Below are 16562 nucleotides of genomic sequence, written 5' to 3'. Positions count from 1 at the left end.
TAAATACTTAAAACATTAATAAAAATAGTCAGATTAAAAATTGCAGCATCACAACGAACCACGCTTCTAAACAGTACCGCTTAAATTTTTTCGACCTTAAATTGAGCGTAACTCAAGAACGACTCAACCTATCTTCATCAAATTTTAACATGCAAATCTTCAGTTACACTGCTAAAGTAAATCTTAAATTTCAACAAAATTGATCCAGTATTTCTTGAAACCTTTAAGCCACAAAAGTTTATAGATATCCCTATATCTGCACATATATATGTATATACATATAAGGAAATCCTAGTTTAAGTGAATGATATTTTTGTACTCCTTATACCTCAAAACGTAAAGAAAATCTATTTTCACCACACCCCACCGCACTTCCATTATGCGACCGAAAGAAATGTACTTTTCTACCAATCACAAAGAAATTCTTTTAAAGGAATTTTTATAACCTGTTTTATTAGCTTGTTTTGAAACACTTCGAAAATGCATTATAATGAAATTTTTATTTGGTATTATTTTTAAAATGGCAGTTGGTGTAAAATAACGTATTTTAAATTACAAAATATTTGTGGATTTTAAATTAAAATGTAGAACACATTGCCTGACACCTAAAAAAAAAAAAAAAAAAAAAATACAACAGCTTTAAATCTTATATATTTATATAAAAATAATGAATGTTTGTTTGTCTCGTATGCGTTCCTATACCAATCATCCGATTGCGATAAAACTTTGATGGATTGTTGTGCGCACGCCCGCGAAGATTTCTGAATTAGTTTTGATCCACTAGGTGGCGTTGCGGGTCGAGGCATTTGGAAAAATTGTTTTTATGGTCCGATTTGTTTTATATTCAGAATAGGTGTTACTTACATGGGAAAAAAATATCTCTGAAAATAATGGACCCGCTAGATGGCGCTGGGGTTGAGATATTTGGAAAAATTGCATTTATGGTCCGATTTGGCTCATATTCAGAATATATAGTAGTTACGTGAAAAGAAATATTTAAAGAAAAAAATGGATCCGCTAGGTGGCGCTGAGGTTGAGATGTTTTGAAAAATTAATCACATAATAACTGTCTGAAGCGATATTGACATAGACAACGATCGATATAGACAATGGCAAAGACGATATATCTCGATATATACAACTACATTAAATTTAGTAAAAGAAGGTTTATGTTATTTATTTATACGTATTTTTTATGATTTTAATTTTTTATGTGTTATAGGCTTTTTATGAGTTTAATGAATACAGAGAAGCCCAGGGTGCAGCGCCCCCTGGTTAAACTGGAGTGGCAAGTGAAGCAAGCCTTGACTGGCTAAACATTCCTGATCGCGACAGGAAACGCAAGTAGTCATATAGCGCGGGCGAAGCCGCAACGGGTCTGCTAGTATCTCATGAAATTTTAAACGGATTTGTTAAATTATACCGTAAAACTAATAAGAACATTTAATTTTTATCAAATTATTATGAACCATTTGTTAGAAATTCTGTTTTAACATTTTTTTCGAAAATTAATTTTTATAACCTTTAATTCATTAGTTATACACTTACAATCAATAAATTATAGATTTAATAAGAAAGTATTTATGAAATTTTACTTAGAGGAAATCTAACTTGCTTAGAGGAAATCATTCTTCAACGGTGCCCTTTAAATGAGAAAAAAAAAAATAATATAAACTTTTACGCAATTAAATTGTATATAAATAGCTAGTACTCGTACATCTGTGTTCCAGTGGCGTTTTAACTGCCTTCTAATAATTCCCAGTAAGTCGTGGGTGTTGAAGCTCTGTAACGAAGTCTCAGCTAACGTTATGTTTTTCTTTAAATTGTTGATAGAATTTTTTAAACGTATCGTTTACCTACAGAACATGAGTATATACAGTGTTCCCATTACATTCTTATAAATGCTTCTGTTAAAATGTGCAGGAATTTAACTAAAACTTTTTTATTATTACAGTTAATGGTATTTTTTTGTATTAAATTTTAACTAAAACTTTTTTATTATTACAGTTAATGGTATTTTTCTGTATTAAATTTTTAATTTTGGTGTAGTCATATTGATTTTAATATAGTTCAATAAGTTGTTACTTCGATTCCGTGAAAATATTGTGTTAATCTCATAACAAGATGTATATTGTTTTAATCTATTATCGAGCAACTCAAAATCTTAATTAATTAATAACTAATCTGCTACAATTCAATTGTCTATTACAATTCGAGATAACGTATGTTATCAGTATTTTGTCGGATAAGCAACTTTTAAAAAGAAGGAGGAGATTTTATAATTTAACCTAAATGTTATTTGAAACGTTTTACCGATATCATTAATCGTATTAATAAATATTCGTACAGTTTTTTTTTAAATCTCTTGAAGATTTTAAAAGTATTTACAAAAAGACAGTACCTTGTATAAAAATAAACATATTAATATCTTATTTTAAGTGGGAAGCAAAGTGGGAAATTTTAAGCAAGTGAAAAATGAAATGATTTCATGTGTAGTGAATTTAAGTATCTGAGGAGTCACGCTAACATTAAAAGAGCTGTGATTGATATTTTAAATAAAGTCAAGAAGTGAAATTATATTATTCTTCCGACTGCATCCTGTTCTTTGAAAGTCCAGCATATCTAGAAAAACAAAAAGGGTTGTTTTTTTTCCATTTATAGAGAGTGGGGTTATCTACGTTGCGGAGATTTGGACGTGGAAAAAAACCTGAAAAGAAGAATCGCAGTGACGGATATGATGTTTTAAAGAAGATGTTGTCAAAGGACTCTCTCTGATGGATTGTGTAAGAAACCAAAGGATTAGGAAAGAAATGGGAGTAGACTCATCGTTAGAACAATACAACGGAAATGAAATGACTTCAATGGTATGGGAACTTACGCAGAATAATACAAAAGAATTGGTCGGACCCCGCATGGCAAAAGGAAAGAGAAGGAATAGAAGTAGGTGGCAAGCGGGAGGGAATGAAGCTTTACACAGGAGACAATTAAACGATGAATACATTTTTGATAAAGGAAAATGGAGATCTGGATATAGTAATTGGCTGTAATAGTTATATATCACTGCAGATAAGTAAGCAAGTCAAATTTTATTATAGACAGATAACCAAGATTTCTTTAAATTTCATTAAAATCTTGGTCATCTATTATAAAAGAGTAAAGTTGGTAAACGTTAGCGTAGAATACAGTACACTTGGTACTTATCTGTAAAATTTTTCACTTTCTGGGGCGATAGTACTCCTTTTTAACTACCAGTCAACATTTTTCTAGTCGAATCAAAACTTTTATTCTATTCTGATTTTAATCGAAAGTAAGAAAGTAACATATAATAATGCTGTTAAATATAATATTGTCAGTCCAAAATAGTTCTTTACTGTTTTTCTGAGTATAAAATAGCTATTATTTTGAGGGACCACCATATTAAAATTAATTATCGTAAAATTTGTAAAGTTGTTCAAATTATTTAAATAAATAATTTTATGTTCATATATATAGTTAAAAATAAACTTGATCCCTAATATTTTATGTTGTTTTTTTAATAAACGTTTGGAACACTGGAAAACAGGTGAAAATGGAGTAATGTTTGCGTAATTTGTTCAGGTTTTTTCTTTAGATAAATTATACGTTAAAAAATAGTAAAATAAAAATACTCAATAATAATAAGGTTTTTTTTAATTTCTGTAACAAATAACTTTTCAAGCTGTTTCATTCGTTGCGTAATTTTTTTAATCCTTTTTTAATTTACTGTTTTTTTTTATACTGGTTTATTTACTGTGAAAAAGTAGTGGTTGTTTTCAGTTACCTTTTGCAGGTTTTATTTATCATCACGCGGTTACTAATTATACATTCAAATTTATAATAATTGTTTAATTTATTATCCTTTTAAATATGTAATAATTCAATTTAAACAATTAAAAAGTAAATACTTTTCCTAATTGGGTAAGTTGTATCTATTAAATATATATATATATATATATATATATATATATATATATATATATATATTCCTACTAAATCGCATCTAACAGCATAATATGGTAACATTTACATTAATCATAGTCATACGTATTATTGTTCTTGATATTTCATAATTTTAAGCTACGCAGTTCGGGTAAAATGAATAAAAAGTAAGCAACATTTATAAGAGTTGCAACTAAAAAAAAAAATTCAATCGATTTTTTAATAAAAATATGTCAGATTATCATTAGCAACAAAACTTTTCTAACTAATATTACTTCTTCCTGTCACTCCTGGGTCGGGGTGTGGACCAGCTGCCGCTTCTTCTGTCCATTCACTTCACTTCACTGTAAACTTTAATATCATAGCCTCTTTTAATTGTCTTCTACTTCTTTATCCTTTCATCTCTTCCTATGTTTACCTTTGATCACGTTTTTTTATCTCTAAGTAAAAATATCTTCAGTTACTTTTCTTTGTTCCATTCTATTTAAATAGCCAAACCATCTTAATCTATTCTCTTCTATTTTTTTTTTTTTTTTGACGTCTTCAACCTTAAACACTTTTTAATGACATCATCCCTCCTTGTTTTTAGCACCAAATTTCTAAAAAAAAATTATTACTAAAAAACTGTAATTATCTGATGGAGTAACTTTTGACATATACAAATCATTTTTTGCCGATCACCGTGGCGGTGTGGTAGTATCTCCGCCTTTCATCTGTAAGTCCCAGGTTCAAATCCCGGTTAGGCATGGCATTTTCATACGCTACAAAAATTCCATTTTCATATCCCACGTACAAGCTTCAAGCTTATTTGGTGTTATCATAAAGCAAAAAAAGAGTTGTTTAAACCGATTGGTTATTTAATTATTTGGCAAGGATACAAAATTATAAATACATATTTCTTTTAAATACCAAATAGTTCTAAATATTTGTATTACTTTTTTTAAAATTACAAATCGTTAATAATGTTTTTATCGTTATAAATTATTTATAACTTATCCTATTAAATATAAATATAATATTTAAATAATATTTCCTGCATTGTTAAAATAATGTGCAATAAAATTAGTCACTAAATATATTTAAAAAAAAAACATATTTGTATTTCGTGTTTTTGTTATGACAAAGGAATTTATCGAAAATGATATGATACGGCCTCTTTGTAATGGGTCATAATTGTATATATATGTATTTACTTAATATCATTTTCTGTATAGCTGTTTTATTGTGTATGTGTATATTAGTGAGAGTGTATGTATAATATCTATTCTATAAAATACAATATGTATGTACGCATGTGTGATTATGGCCTAATCTTAAATACTATGCCTTCTAGATAGCTTGGCTCCACTTAACTTATTTGTTATGTCATTTCTTTTTTCCTTCGATTATGGTACTAAATTTTTTTGTTACACTTAATAAACAAAACGTATCTGTATTTTTTTGTAATTATTATGTATTATCATTATTATATACAAATATTTGTAACTTTTTCTTGATTTCATTCGGTTAATTTTTATAAATTTGTGCTGAATAAATATCGTTAAATAAAAAAAAACTTTCTGTTAACATAATTTTTTTTGTTTTTTTTGTTACGGGGAAAAGATTTAGGAATCTTCAAATAAGTTATTCTATTTTTTTATTTTTACGTTTGAATTATATATTTTTTTAAAAATATAAACTGTTTAGGCTATAAAGTTTCATTTACGTGCATCATTATTACTGCCAAAATTTACAAGTTTCAAAAACATCAACCAACACTTAGAAGAACACATAAAATAAAATACAAATGATCACAGTCTTATGTCGTCCACTACGTTTACATATATACAGAGTAATTCAGAGGAAAGGGAAATAAATTGCAAACTGATTCTAGAGTTTGAAATATGTAAAAAAATATGCGTCCGAAAACGCTTTGTCATAGGGTTACGGCTAGTGGAAAATTTTGCCCGGATTTCAGTTCCGCCGGTGAAATGAGGTCATACTGTAATTTTTAAGGCTTATATATAGGATAAACTGATGATTTCTTATGTATTTTGACGTCCAAAATAGAATAAAACTGGTCCCAGAACTGTATCTTTTGTAGTTGTCATGATATCTAACGTACCAGAAAAATTCGGTGACGAAATCAGTTTGTTTTTAGGTTTAAAGTACAGTAACTTTGTTAAGTGGCTAATAAATGCGTAAATTTTATTATCAAAATATTTAAAATATTTAATTCCAAAAAAATTTATGCAATAAAGTCTATGAAAAAAAACCAAAAAAACAAATAGATATGATTTTTGTGTACGGAAGATTTTTAATGGAAGTGTTCTAGCTGCGATGGATGAATACCGACGTAGGTATCCTTTCTTTTTCCTGTTTAGCCTCCGGTAACTACCTTTTAGATAATTCTTCAGAGGATGAATGAGGATGATATGTATGAGTGTAAATGAAGTGTAGTCTTGTACATTCTCAGTTCGACCATTCCTGAGATGTGTGGTTAATTGAAAACCCAACCACCAAAGAACACCGGTATCCACGATCTAGTATTCAAATCCGTGTAAAAATAACTGGCTTTACTAGGACTTGAACGCTGTAACTCTCGACTTCAAAATCAGCTGATTTGGGAAGACGCGTTAACCACTAGACCAACCCGGTGGGTTGACGTAGGTACGTCAACCTACGGCTGGGTTGACGTACCTACGTCAACCCACCGTCCAGGATACCTATCCTGGACGAATAGTTCCCAACCGTAAAATATTTTGTAGAATTTTTAATAATCTTTGTGAGAATGGTACACTTCCCAGCGCTCATATTTCATACGAATGTCAACCGGTACATTGTGATGAAAGGGAAAACATTCCTCTGGTGGTACAGCTTAGTTGTATAACAAGCACGCGAAAAATTTCTACTCGGTTCTACATTCTACAAAGTATGGAGAACTCATGGATCTACATGCTCATGGACTGCGTCCTTGTCATGTTCAGGGTGTTCAACACCTTCAGTTTGGTAACCGTACCAGATGAATGTAGTTTTGTTAATTGGTTAACAATATTACAATTCCGTTCATACTATTTTCGTACTTTTACCACTAATCGCATAAACAACACTTGGAACTTACATCGGTGGTCTGAAGGAAACCCATATGCTGTAGTCGAATCAAATTTTCAGCAACGATTTTTGCTGAATGTTTAATTCTGCATGATCGACAACCAATTAATTGGCTCTTTCATACCATAACAACGTGTTACGAGGAGAAATTATCTGGAATTTAAATTTTGAATAACTTACAGTGCTTGAACACTTTTTCACTGGGGAAACGAATTGAAATGTACTATCAACTTGATCGAAGAACAGCGCATTTCACGAATGAAGTAAGACAATTCTTAGATGAAAATTTTACTGGTAAATGAATTGGACGTACAGGGCCGGTAAATTGGCTATCTAGATCATCAGATTTTATTCCCTTACATTACTGTTTATGGGGATGAATGAAATGCGAGGTATACAAGCAAAATGTGGATACACGTGATGAACTTGAAATATTATCAAAAATTATAAAAAAATGCAGTAAATTAGTAATTCAATGTTCGGTTTCATTATAAAGAAAGATTTAAATTAAATTTATAATTTTAATATAAAATTTGTGTAATGATAGAAGAAGAAAACTAATAAAACAGCCTTACCCGCATATCGATAAAAATGCAGACCACTTAAATAATTTTTGCCATCTACTTAAGTAATTTCAGCCATTTCTCAACTTTAGCCCACCGGGCTGATCTAATCTTTAACTAGTCGCCTCAAATCAGTTTTTTAACAGCTGATTTTTGAAATAGTAGATTTTGTGGTTCAAATCCTAGTAAATGTTAATTGATTTTTTTATACGGATTTGAATACGAGACAGTAAATACTTTGGCGATTGGGATTAATTAACCACACATTTCAAGGATGTTCAACCTGAGTCTGTACCAAACTTCACCTCAGTTACATGTCATACTACTTATCATCTTTATTTCAGTGGGACGAGTGCTCATTGTTCACTAGTCGAACAGATTGCAATGTAACAGTAGGAAAAATAAAAATGTCTCAACTATTTGTCAACTGATTTGATTAAATCTGGTATAAATTTTTTACAATTTACTTACGGAACGATTAAACAATTTTAATGAACGACATTTTTAATTCCCAAACGTAAAATTTTTATACTTATTTATTTTTTGGAAGGTGTTGCTGGGTACTTATTCACTGAATTTCATTAAATTTCTCAAAAAATCTGTTCTAAAAATATACATTTTTATTGAGTAAAAAAGCGGACAGAGGGAAAATAAAGCAAAGTTCACAATTTATTCACAAGAAACCTTTTGTTTATTTTGATGTCCTGAATTTTTCTCTTAAGTTTGACCTTCATTTCCCAAAACAGCTTTACATTCATTGCCAGAGTGCGGGGAAAAAACAATAAAAAAATTGATACAGTGATACCCCACTGTCCGATGGGAGGGAAAATCATACCAATTTTGGGATACATATGGTCATATTTTATTTTTTTTGTCAACGGGTTTTCGAGATAAGGAGCAAAAATTGTTTAGAAATTATCTTGAATATCCACTACAAAGTAGAACCGTTTGACTTAAAGCTTCGGAATTTTAAATAACTTAATAAGTACTTTCATCGTAGTAAAGCTCGATTTTCTAGAGAAAACATCAGAATTTCAAAATGCGAAAGCTACACCTTTTTTTTAATTTTGTTTAAAAATTAATAACATTACTGCTCTATAGATAGAAACATTTTGAGCCATTTTCCAAGAATTTATGTTGAGCTAGTCCGGAGATATTAATAAAATTCCAGGCCAAAACACATAGATACGCACATCTCTTTTGGAATTATTTTTTTTGTAATGAATTACACAGAAGATGTGGAGCTTGTACTTGGAATATGGAAATGGAGTTTTGTAGCGTATGAAAAATGCCATACCTGACCCGGATTCAAACTCGAGATTTCCAGATGAAAGCCCAAGACGCTACTACTCCACTACGGAAATCTGCATTTATATGGATTATTTTTACGTCTTTTGGACTCAAGGAGGACGTGAAACGACGACATTTGCAAAAACACATTGAAGTTTCTGGACCTGGATACGTAATTTCCCTTTACAATTATAGCTGCAACGTAAGAGCAGTAGAGCTATAGACAGAAATGTAAAAATTTCATACCCTTTCTTATTTTATTAAAAAAATCAATCAGAGTGAAGGAGATGAAATCTCCCAAAAATTTATTATTTTAAATTGAATTATTTTTCATTTAGTATGTAAGCGATCATTACTCTAATAATTTCCCTTATATCTATGTTCAATGAAATCTTATGCTTGTCTTGAAAGAACAAATGATTTATCATCTTGTTTATCTTCGATTAATTTAATGATTTAAGAATTACCATATTACTATTTTTCAGTGAACGAACAGTTCGTTATTGAACACAGTAACGAACTGTGTATGTTATGTACGTAAACATTTTTTGTCTCGAATTTTGATTGTAATTTCTGATTCGGATTCAGTATCGTTAGAGGATTAAAAAAATACACAAATGGTCGCGATCGGCTGTAGGGTTCGCCTCAAAATGGTCGTCAAAATTAAAATGCTTTAATAATCAATACGCAATAACGGTGTAATGTATCAAGTTGGTTCAAACTCACTACTTTAAGGTTTTTTTAAATGCATAAAATTTTAAATATCAATTCTGTAAAACGAGTGTAAGTGGCGGAAAAACTAATGTCTTAATAATTAAAAAAATATATATATATGGCATAAGACGGCCAAAATATTAGATAAATAAATTATATCTTCGCGTATGAAAGAACTCAACAAAAATTTATTAAAATCATAACAAAATCATTTGCGCCTCCAGAAAATTTAAAATTAGAAAATGTGTAATTTTTTAATAGTAACTTTTACTGAAAAGGAACCAACGTCATATAAGACTATAAATTACGATTAACATAATATGTGAGTATTGATTTGATCGGCCAACAAATAATGATTGAGTTATATAAGGGAACTTTAAAACGCAAAAGTAATCCCTTGAAGACTTAAGTAACGTTAATGTACAAAACATAACTTATAAAGTACTGAAAGTTATTAATACCAATATTTGTTTGGGTAAATCTTACTAAACGTTTCACTGATAACTGGTTTTAGATTTGAAAATATACAATTCTAATTCTAACTTTTTTTTTGTTATGAATATTGGTTTAAATGTGTGTGCCTAATTTTATTAAAAATATCTCAAATTTTTTTTAGTTAATTTTAATTTCTTCTCAAAAACCAAAAATAGACTAAAAAAAATGATTAATATAGTCTTGAACAATATTAATCATTAATGTTCGTTAATGTTTTTCTTTATCGAACCTATGTTTTACTTAAATGAAATTATTTAAAAAAAAAATTAATATGAGGAAAATTGTAACAAATTATAAGACGACTTTTTTTATTTATATTCAAAGTAAATATTAATGAAATAAAGATACTAGAAAATAGATTTCGTGTAAGAATCGACTTATTAGAAACTGATATCTATTTATATTAAAATATGATAATAGATTTAGTATTTAATATGCATAACTCATATCTCGAGTTCTAATTCTCATTCAATGTTTTTGATGCCGATTTATTTACCAGTTCAATTCGGATGAATCTAGACTATTTGACCTCCGGGTTTTGAGACCTGATTCAAATTCTCCAATAAAAAATTAGGGGATCTCTTTCGGAAAATTTAAATTGAAACATTGGAGAGCTCTACAGAGGGGTTAGTATTTTTTTATATACAATTCAGTCATTGGAGAATAGTGTATTATCGTAAAACATTGTTTAATAACTTAAATCCCCACTTGTGTTTTTATGTGTAATTATATATACAATTTAATTAAATTATTTAGAGAATGTTTCCTTTTTTGATATCTGTTTATTTCATACAAAACTGAAGCATATTAACGAATTACTATATTCGATTACTATATCTCGTTTTGTTCTCTGTTTTTTCGGTTATCATTCAAGAAAGGCTAAATCTATTTGCTAAATTAACTTAGAAACTCACAAAATTTTTAGTGTTATTTAAGAAATTTATAAGATGAAATAATTACAATTAACTTAGTCTACCTTGTCGAAAAAACGTTTTTGGAATTTATTTCAGGACTTACTTTACGAGTAAAATTAATAAAATTTTATTAGCAGTCTCATTTTAATTTGCAGTACCATTAATACGAAATATACAAGATTTGAATTCTAAGAAATTATAATAAGAGAAAATATTTTAAAATAGAATTTCAAACAACTTTTGATATAAAAATATTTAAATATTTTAATTGAAGAATCCACCCTACCAATTTTAGAAAATAATTTTACTCTACATTTTATCAAACAAATTAAAATATATATAAAAAGCAACCTTCCTAGGAAAATTAAGTTTTTAAAGGGAAATAACGCTTTGTTTTACCTTACAAAGGTCCATAACTTCCGATAAATTATGGAATCCCATGTTCGGCGCCCAGTGAAACTTTCAGACTAACTGTCTGAAAGTGTCCTCCTGATCGGTTTATTTCTGTATTGAAAACAATTCGCCGAGATAAATCGTATTTTCTGATCAACATCTTTTCTCGTTACATTTAATTTCTTCTTTTCCATTATCGGCTGGTATAGACCTGATTCTACCAGATCCTTGTTGAGGATATCTGAAGATCCTTACAAAGTATGAAATACTGTTTGAATGGACTTCTGTAGCTCAAACTGGGGAATGTTGTAAGTTTACAAAAATAAAAATAAAATAAAATAATAAATTTTATATATAAAAATAGATTGTATATATAGTTATATATATCAAGACAGTTGGTGATTTAATGTTTTATTCAAACGTTCAGTGGTTAACCAAATTTTCTATAATCCTCTAGATGGCATAATATCTCTCATTATCAAAGTCCTGCTTTCTCCTCTTCTCCTGTGATGGGTCACAACTGCAGGTCCTGTTTACCTATTTGTCCTTACCTAACCCCCATAGTAGATTATTCTAAAGCAAACGCTTCAAATCAATTTTTTTCTTTGACATCACCGTTTACTACACATCTTCTGATCTCCTCATTTTGTACTATGTCCATGCTTATCGACTGGCAACTGCGCTTCGTGTACATTCGTTTCTACTGCTCTCAACTTATGTTCATGCTTTTTTTTAAATCTCTAAATCTTAGCTTTGACGGTAAAAAGAATGTTTTATTCATTTTAGAATATTAAAAATCGGATTTCATAATTAAATGTATAAGAGTCTTTTGTATAATTTATCCCTAAATTCCCAAATTTGAGGGACATTTGAATATAGTTTGGATCTTGTTTGATGTTTTTCTTCCTTGAAAGAAATAAATACCAAAATATTTTAACAATCCTTGTCTTAATCCCTATATAATAGCAATATTAATTAATCTATAAATATTTATTAATAAAAGAAATAATATTTTTGATCTAAGAAAAATTAAACACTGTTTATACTACATTATGAATTAACTACATTTTGAAGAATTTAAATATTAACTTAGCACTTTAAAAAAAAAAATCAGCAACGGAAATTTTATTTTATCATGAAAAGAAGTCAGAAAAGTAAACCTTTTTTGAAGCGTCGTGCAAAAGAGCAGTGAAATATGGTAGCCAGTATAAGTTTATATATGTAGTTCAGATCTGAAAATTTTGCGGCCTTTTTTTCCTAAAGAAAATATATGCACTTCCTAGGAACAACCCTAATTATCTTCTATTTAGAGACAAATTTTAAACTGTATCTTTCAATCTTTAGAAATACATTTTAAATATATTGTAAAATCTTTGTGTTTATCAAAAGATATATTACCTGCGGGTTGCTTATGTAAGTTAGTAAGAGGAAATTTTCGTAGGCTGGATACTGGGTAATCTTAGAGAATAAGCTGCATGCTTATTCTCTAAGATTACAGAGAAACCCACTTGCATAGTGGGTTTGGATATTTTAATAATATGTAACGATGGAAGGAAAAAATGCAGTTCTTGGATTTTGGGAAAAAAGATAAAAAAGAGGTATTTTGGAAGTAGAATCTTCGCGTAACAGGAAATTATAAATATTTCATTAAATGGAAAGAACTGTATTACTTCAGTGAAATATGTTTGGACTACTTTAAAAATATATAAGATACTAGTAAATGAATTCAAGTATTAGATTTAAAAAAGAATTATTTTCTTAATTCAAAATAATTATATTTAGCAAACGAATAAGCAACATGAAAATGGTTTTGCAACTAACCAAAAATATTTACAATAAAATTGAATTTTTACAGTGCGAAATTCAAGCATTACAACACGGTTAAAAAACCTGAAAGTCTTTACGCGGCAAAGACTTTAACATTAAATAATCAAGGAAGACTAGAAAATATTTTGAAAAAGGAAAAAAAAATTAAGAAAAATATTAAGTGTTAAAGTAGCAAAAATACTTTTAGATCAAACGAGGAGATTTATAGAAAATTTTAAAATATAATCGACACAATTAGAAAAAGGAGAATAATGTTTTTACGGTCATTTAAAGAGAATGAATGAAGAAAGGATAACAATAATAATTTTCAGATATTCTAATCTCAAAAATTAAAACAATTGGCTTTTACAGGTAGAAAAGGATATCCAGGAGATCGGAATAAAAGAAGAAGAAATTTTAGATGGGAAAATTTTCAAGAAAAAAGTATATGAATTTAAAAGATTTTAAGTGAATCAAGACGAAAGAGAAACAACAATAGGAGAATCATAGAACACAGAGAAAAATTATGACAGAAGATTAAAACTTCAAAGGAAAAATAAAATTTGTTCACGCGGTCGAGATATTGCCAGTTCGAAAAAAAAGAATTATTCTTTTGTTAGATGAGCCAGTCTGGCGGAGGATTGGAGGGTATGTTATATAAAACATTTTATTTTACTATATAAAAGTATAACATAAGTATGTAACATATTTTTGCTGTATAAAATAGGTTCATTAAAAAAAGTTAAAATTTTTTTTCAAAAATCTATTTGTTAATTATTGTTGAACTGTTTTAAATTATTGTTCATTTAAATTTTGTAATAAATAATTGTTTTCATTTCCTTTACGTTAATAATTATTAAATAATTTTCATGATTATTAAAATCCAGTATCTCTTTTTTAATTCAAAAAAATTAATTTACTTTAGTCAATTACATGAGTTGTCAAGATAAACTGGTGATTTAAATGCCTTATTTTAATAATTAGTGATATTTAATTGTTGATAAGTAACTGTTTAATAATTTTGTATCCCAAATATATATAGATTAATAAGTGGTGTATAAGATGTATGATTTTTGATAGGTAACTAATTTTATTGATATGAAACTAATAAACAAGATCCATTGGATTTTTTTGTAGTTATGATCACAAGAAATTGGCAATTATAATTAAAAAAAAAAAGTTTTTTTTTTAAGTCTTAGGATTTTTTTATTAATAAAAATGATTTTATTTATTTAGTAAATGAATTGACCGTATAATAGTGTAGAATAATAGATATATGTTACATGACATTTCTTAAGGTATTAAAATAATTATTGCAAAATACTGGAATGGTTAGAAGAAGGAACGAATAAACAAGAATGGTCAGTCGATAGAAAAAAACACCTGCTCTACTAGTCGTCATAGTTTTGCTGTGTATGTATATATATATATATATATATATATATGCATGTACATATGTATACCGTACGTAAGTAAACTTCTTTTCATCCCAGTGAATGTTCGTGAAACTAGATTGCGGATGACGGACGACTGTTGTACGAACTAAACAGACAAGCCGGCTATCGAACGAATGTACGCGGGAGAGATGTGGTTAGATCAATGGGGGTTAAGGGGGGGAGAGTTTTTAAAAAAGAGAGGGGGCAGGAGATGAAGGGCGGAAAGCGGTTGGCTTCTGTTCTCAGTTGTGTACGTCTCAGTCTCAACCCGTCCACCGTCCGTGGCGGAACTTTAGAGTGCGGTTGATTTCTTATATTCTGACGTTTGTTATATGTATATACATATGCTTATATATATTTACGTTTATTTATGTTATATGTTTAGATAACATACACAAGGATTTTTTTTCTATTTATACACGACACACCAGCCGTACCATAAATTGTGAGTTAATGCGATCTATATATTTTTTTTAATTTAATTTTTAATTAACGTAGGGAAATATTATTTTTAATTCAATTATATGCAGCATTTTTTAAATAAAAAATTTATTTGGACCATAAACCTCCGTGACCCCAAAAAATAATATTAAATTAAAGATAAGCCTGATTGATGCACTCATTTTGTATACATAATATATGTAACTTAATTTAAAAAAAAGGGAACCCTGAAAGATTTGAGCAATAATTTTTATCTAACTTACTGAAATGTAATTGATATTATAAATACATTAAAAAATTGTAAATCAGAACCCGGACGAATTGTACGTCTGCCGTTTTATTCAACTGAGGCAAATCGAGCAAATTATTTATATAACACACTAATAAAAATTAAGAAAAAATAAATAAACAGCTAGATTTAAGATTAAAGTATTCAATTTATTTTATAATAAATTAATTTAAAAAAATATATATATATTACGACAAGAGAAAAGAAAGTTTTTGTGTAATTTATTTTGAATATTAATTTTGTGTGTTATTATTAATAAAAATATCCAGTAATTTTTGCTAGAAGCAATGCGAAGATTGTTTAAATCGATGGTTGTTGTACTATATTTGTTAGGGTTCAGTTAACGGCTGCGATTTGAAACTATTCGGTCAAATTCTAGATTAAACATTGTACAATAATGTGACCTAAAGTTTTATTCTTTTTTTTTTTAAATAAATATATTTATTTTTAAAAATGTATAATTTTGTTATTAATAATTTTTATTTAAAATTAATTTCTTTGCAGTTACTACAAAAATTATCGTAATTTTTTTTTTGTTTATTAAACAAGTTACTTTTTTATACAATTTTATTCGATATTTATAAATTTCAACTTAAAAAAAAAAATAATAAATCTTTTTGGTTAAAATTAATGAGCATTATCTGTAATAAAATTTATCAAATTAATCAAATTACATATTCGTATTTAGTTAATTAATTTATATTTTTTCTTTATTAAATTAGGTTATTAATCTTTAGTAACTGTTATAGAATATCTATTAAAATATACTACTTTATAGTTATGATTCACTGATAACAAAGTAGCGTGTTTATTTAACTTATGGAACACTTTTTCTCTACGTTTAATTTATCATTCGCTCTGTCCTTTATTAGTAGTCAAAAAACATGTGATGTGACCTGCACATGACTTTCTCCCTTTTAAGCTTTTATATACTATATTTTATAGAGTAATAGCTGTACCAGGCTTTGTACTTGTGCAGTGAGTTGACTAATGCTGTAAAAAAATTAAAAAAAGTATTAATTTAATGTACATTATATTTGAATAACTTGTATAACACACTAAAAGAACAATCTGTTTTCTCATAAAAATGCCAGAAAGTTTTTTGAATTTTAATTCTTTCTCAACTGAAATAGTATGATGTAAATGTGTTTCTTGAATAAAATAAAATATTCTA

General features: G+C 28.2%; 1 protein-coding gene across 1 annotated transcript in view; it reads left to right on the top strand.

Moving 5' to 3' along the window:
* The first annotated feature begins 14939 nt into the window (after window positions 1-14939).
* Window positions 14940-16562, top strand: part of cv-2 (crosveinless 2-secreting protein) — a 443209-nt gene continuing 441586 nt past the window's right edge. Inside the window, exon 1 of the mRNA XM_075362008.1 lies at window positions 14940-15103. The gene's annotated coding sequence lies outside the window, so the exon portion shown is untranslated. The remainder of the gene's footprint in view (window positions 15104-16562) is intronic.

Source organism: Lycorma delicatula, chromosome 4, assembly GCF_047948215.1.
Source record: "Lycorma delicatula isolate Av1 chromosome 4, ASM4794821v1, whole genome shotgun sequence".
Lineage (NCBI taxonomy): Eukaryota > Metazoa > Arthropoda > Insecta > Hemiptera > Fulgoridae > Lycorma > Lycorma delicatula.
The sequence above is the reverse complement of the archived record's forward strand: the minus strand, read 5'-3'. Positions and strand labels throughout refer to the sequence as shown.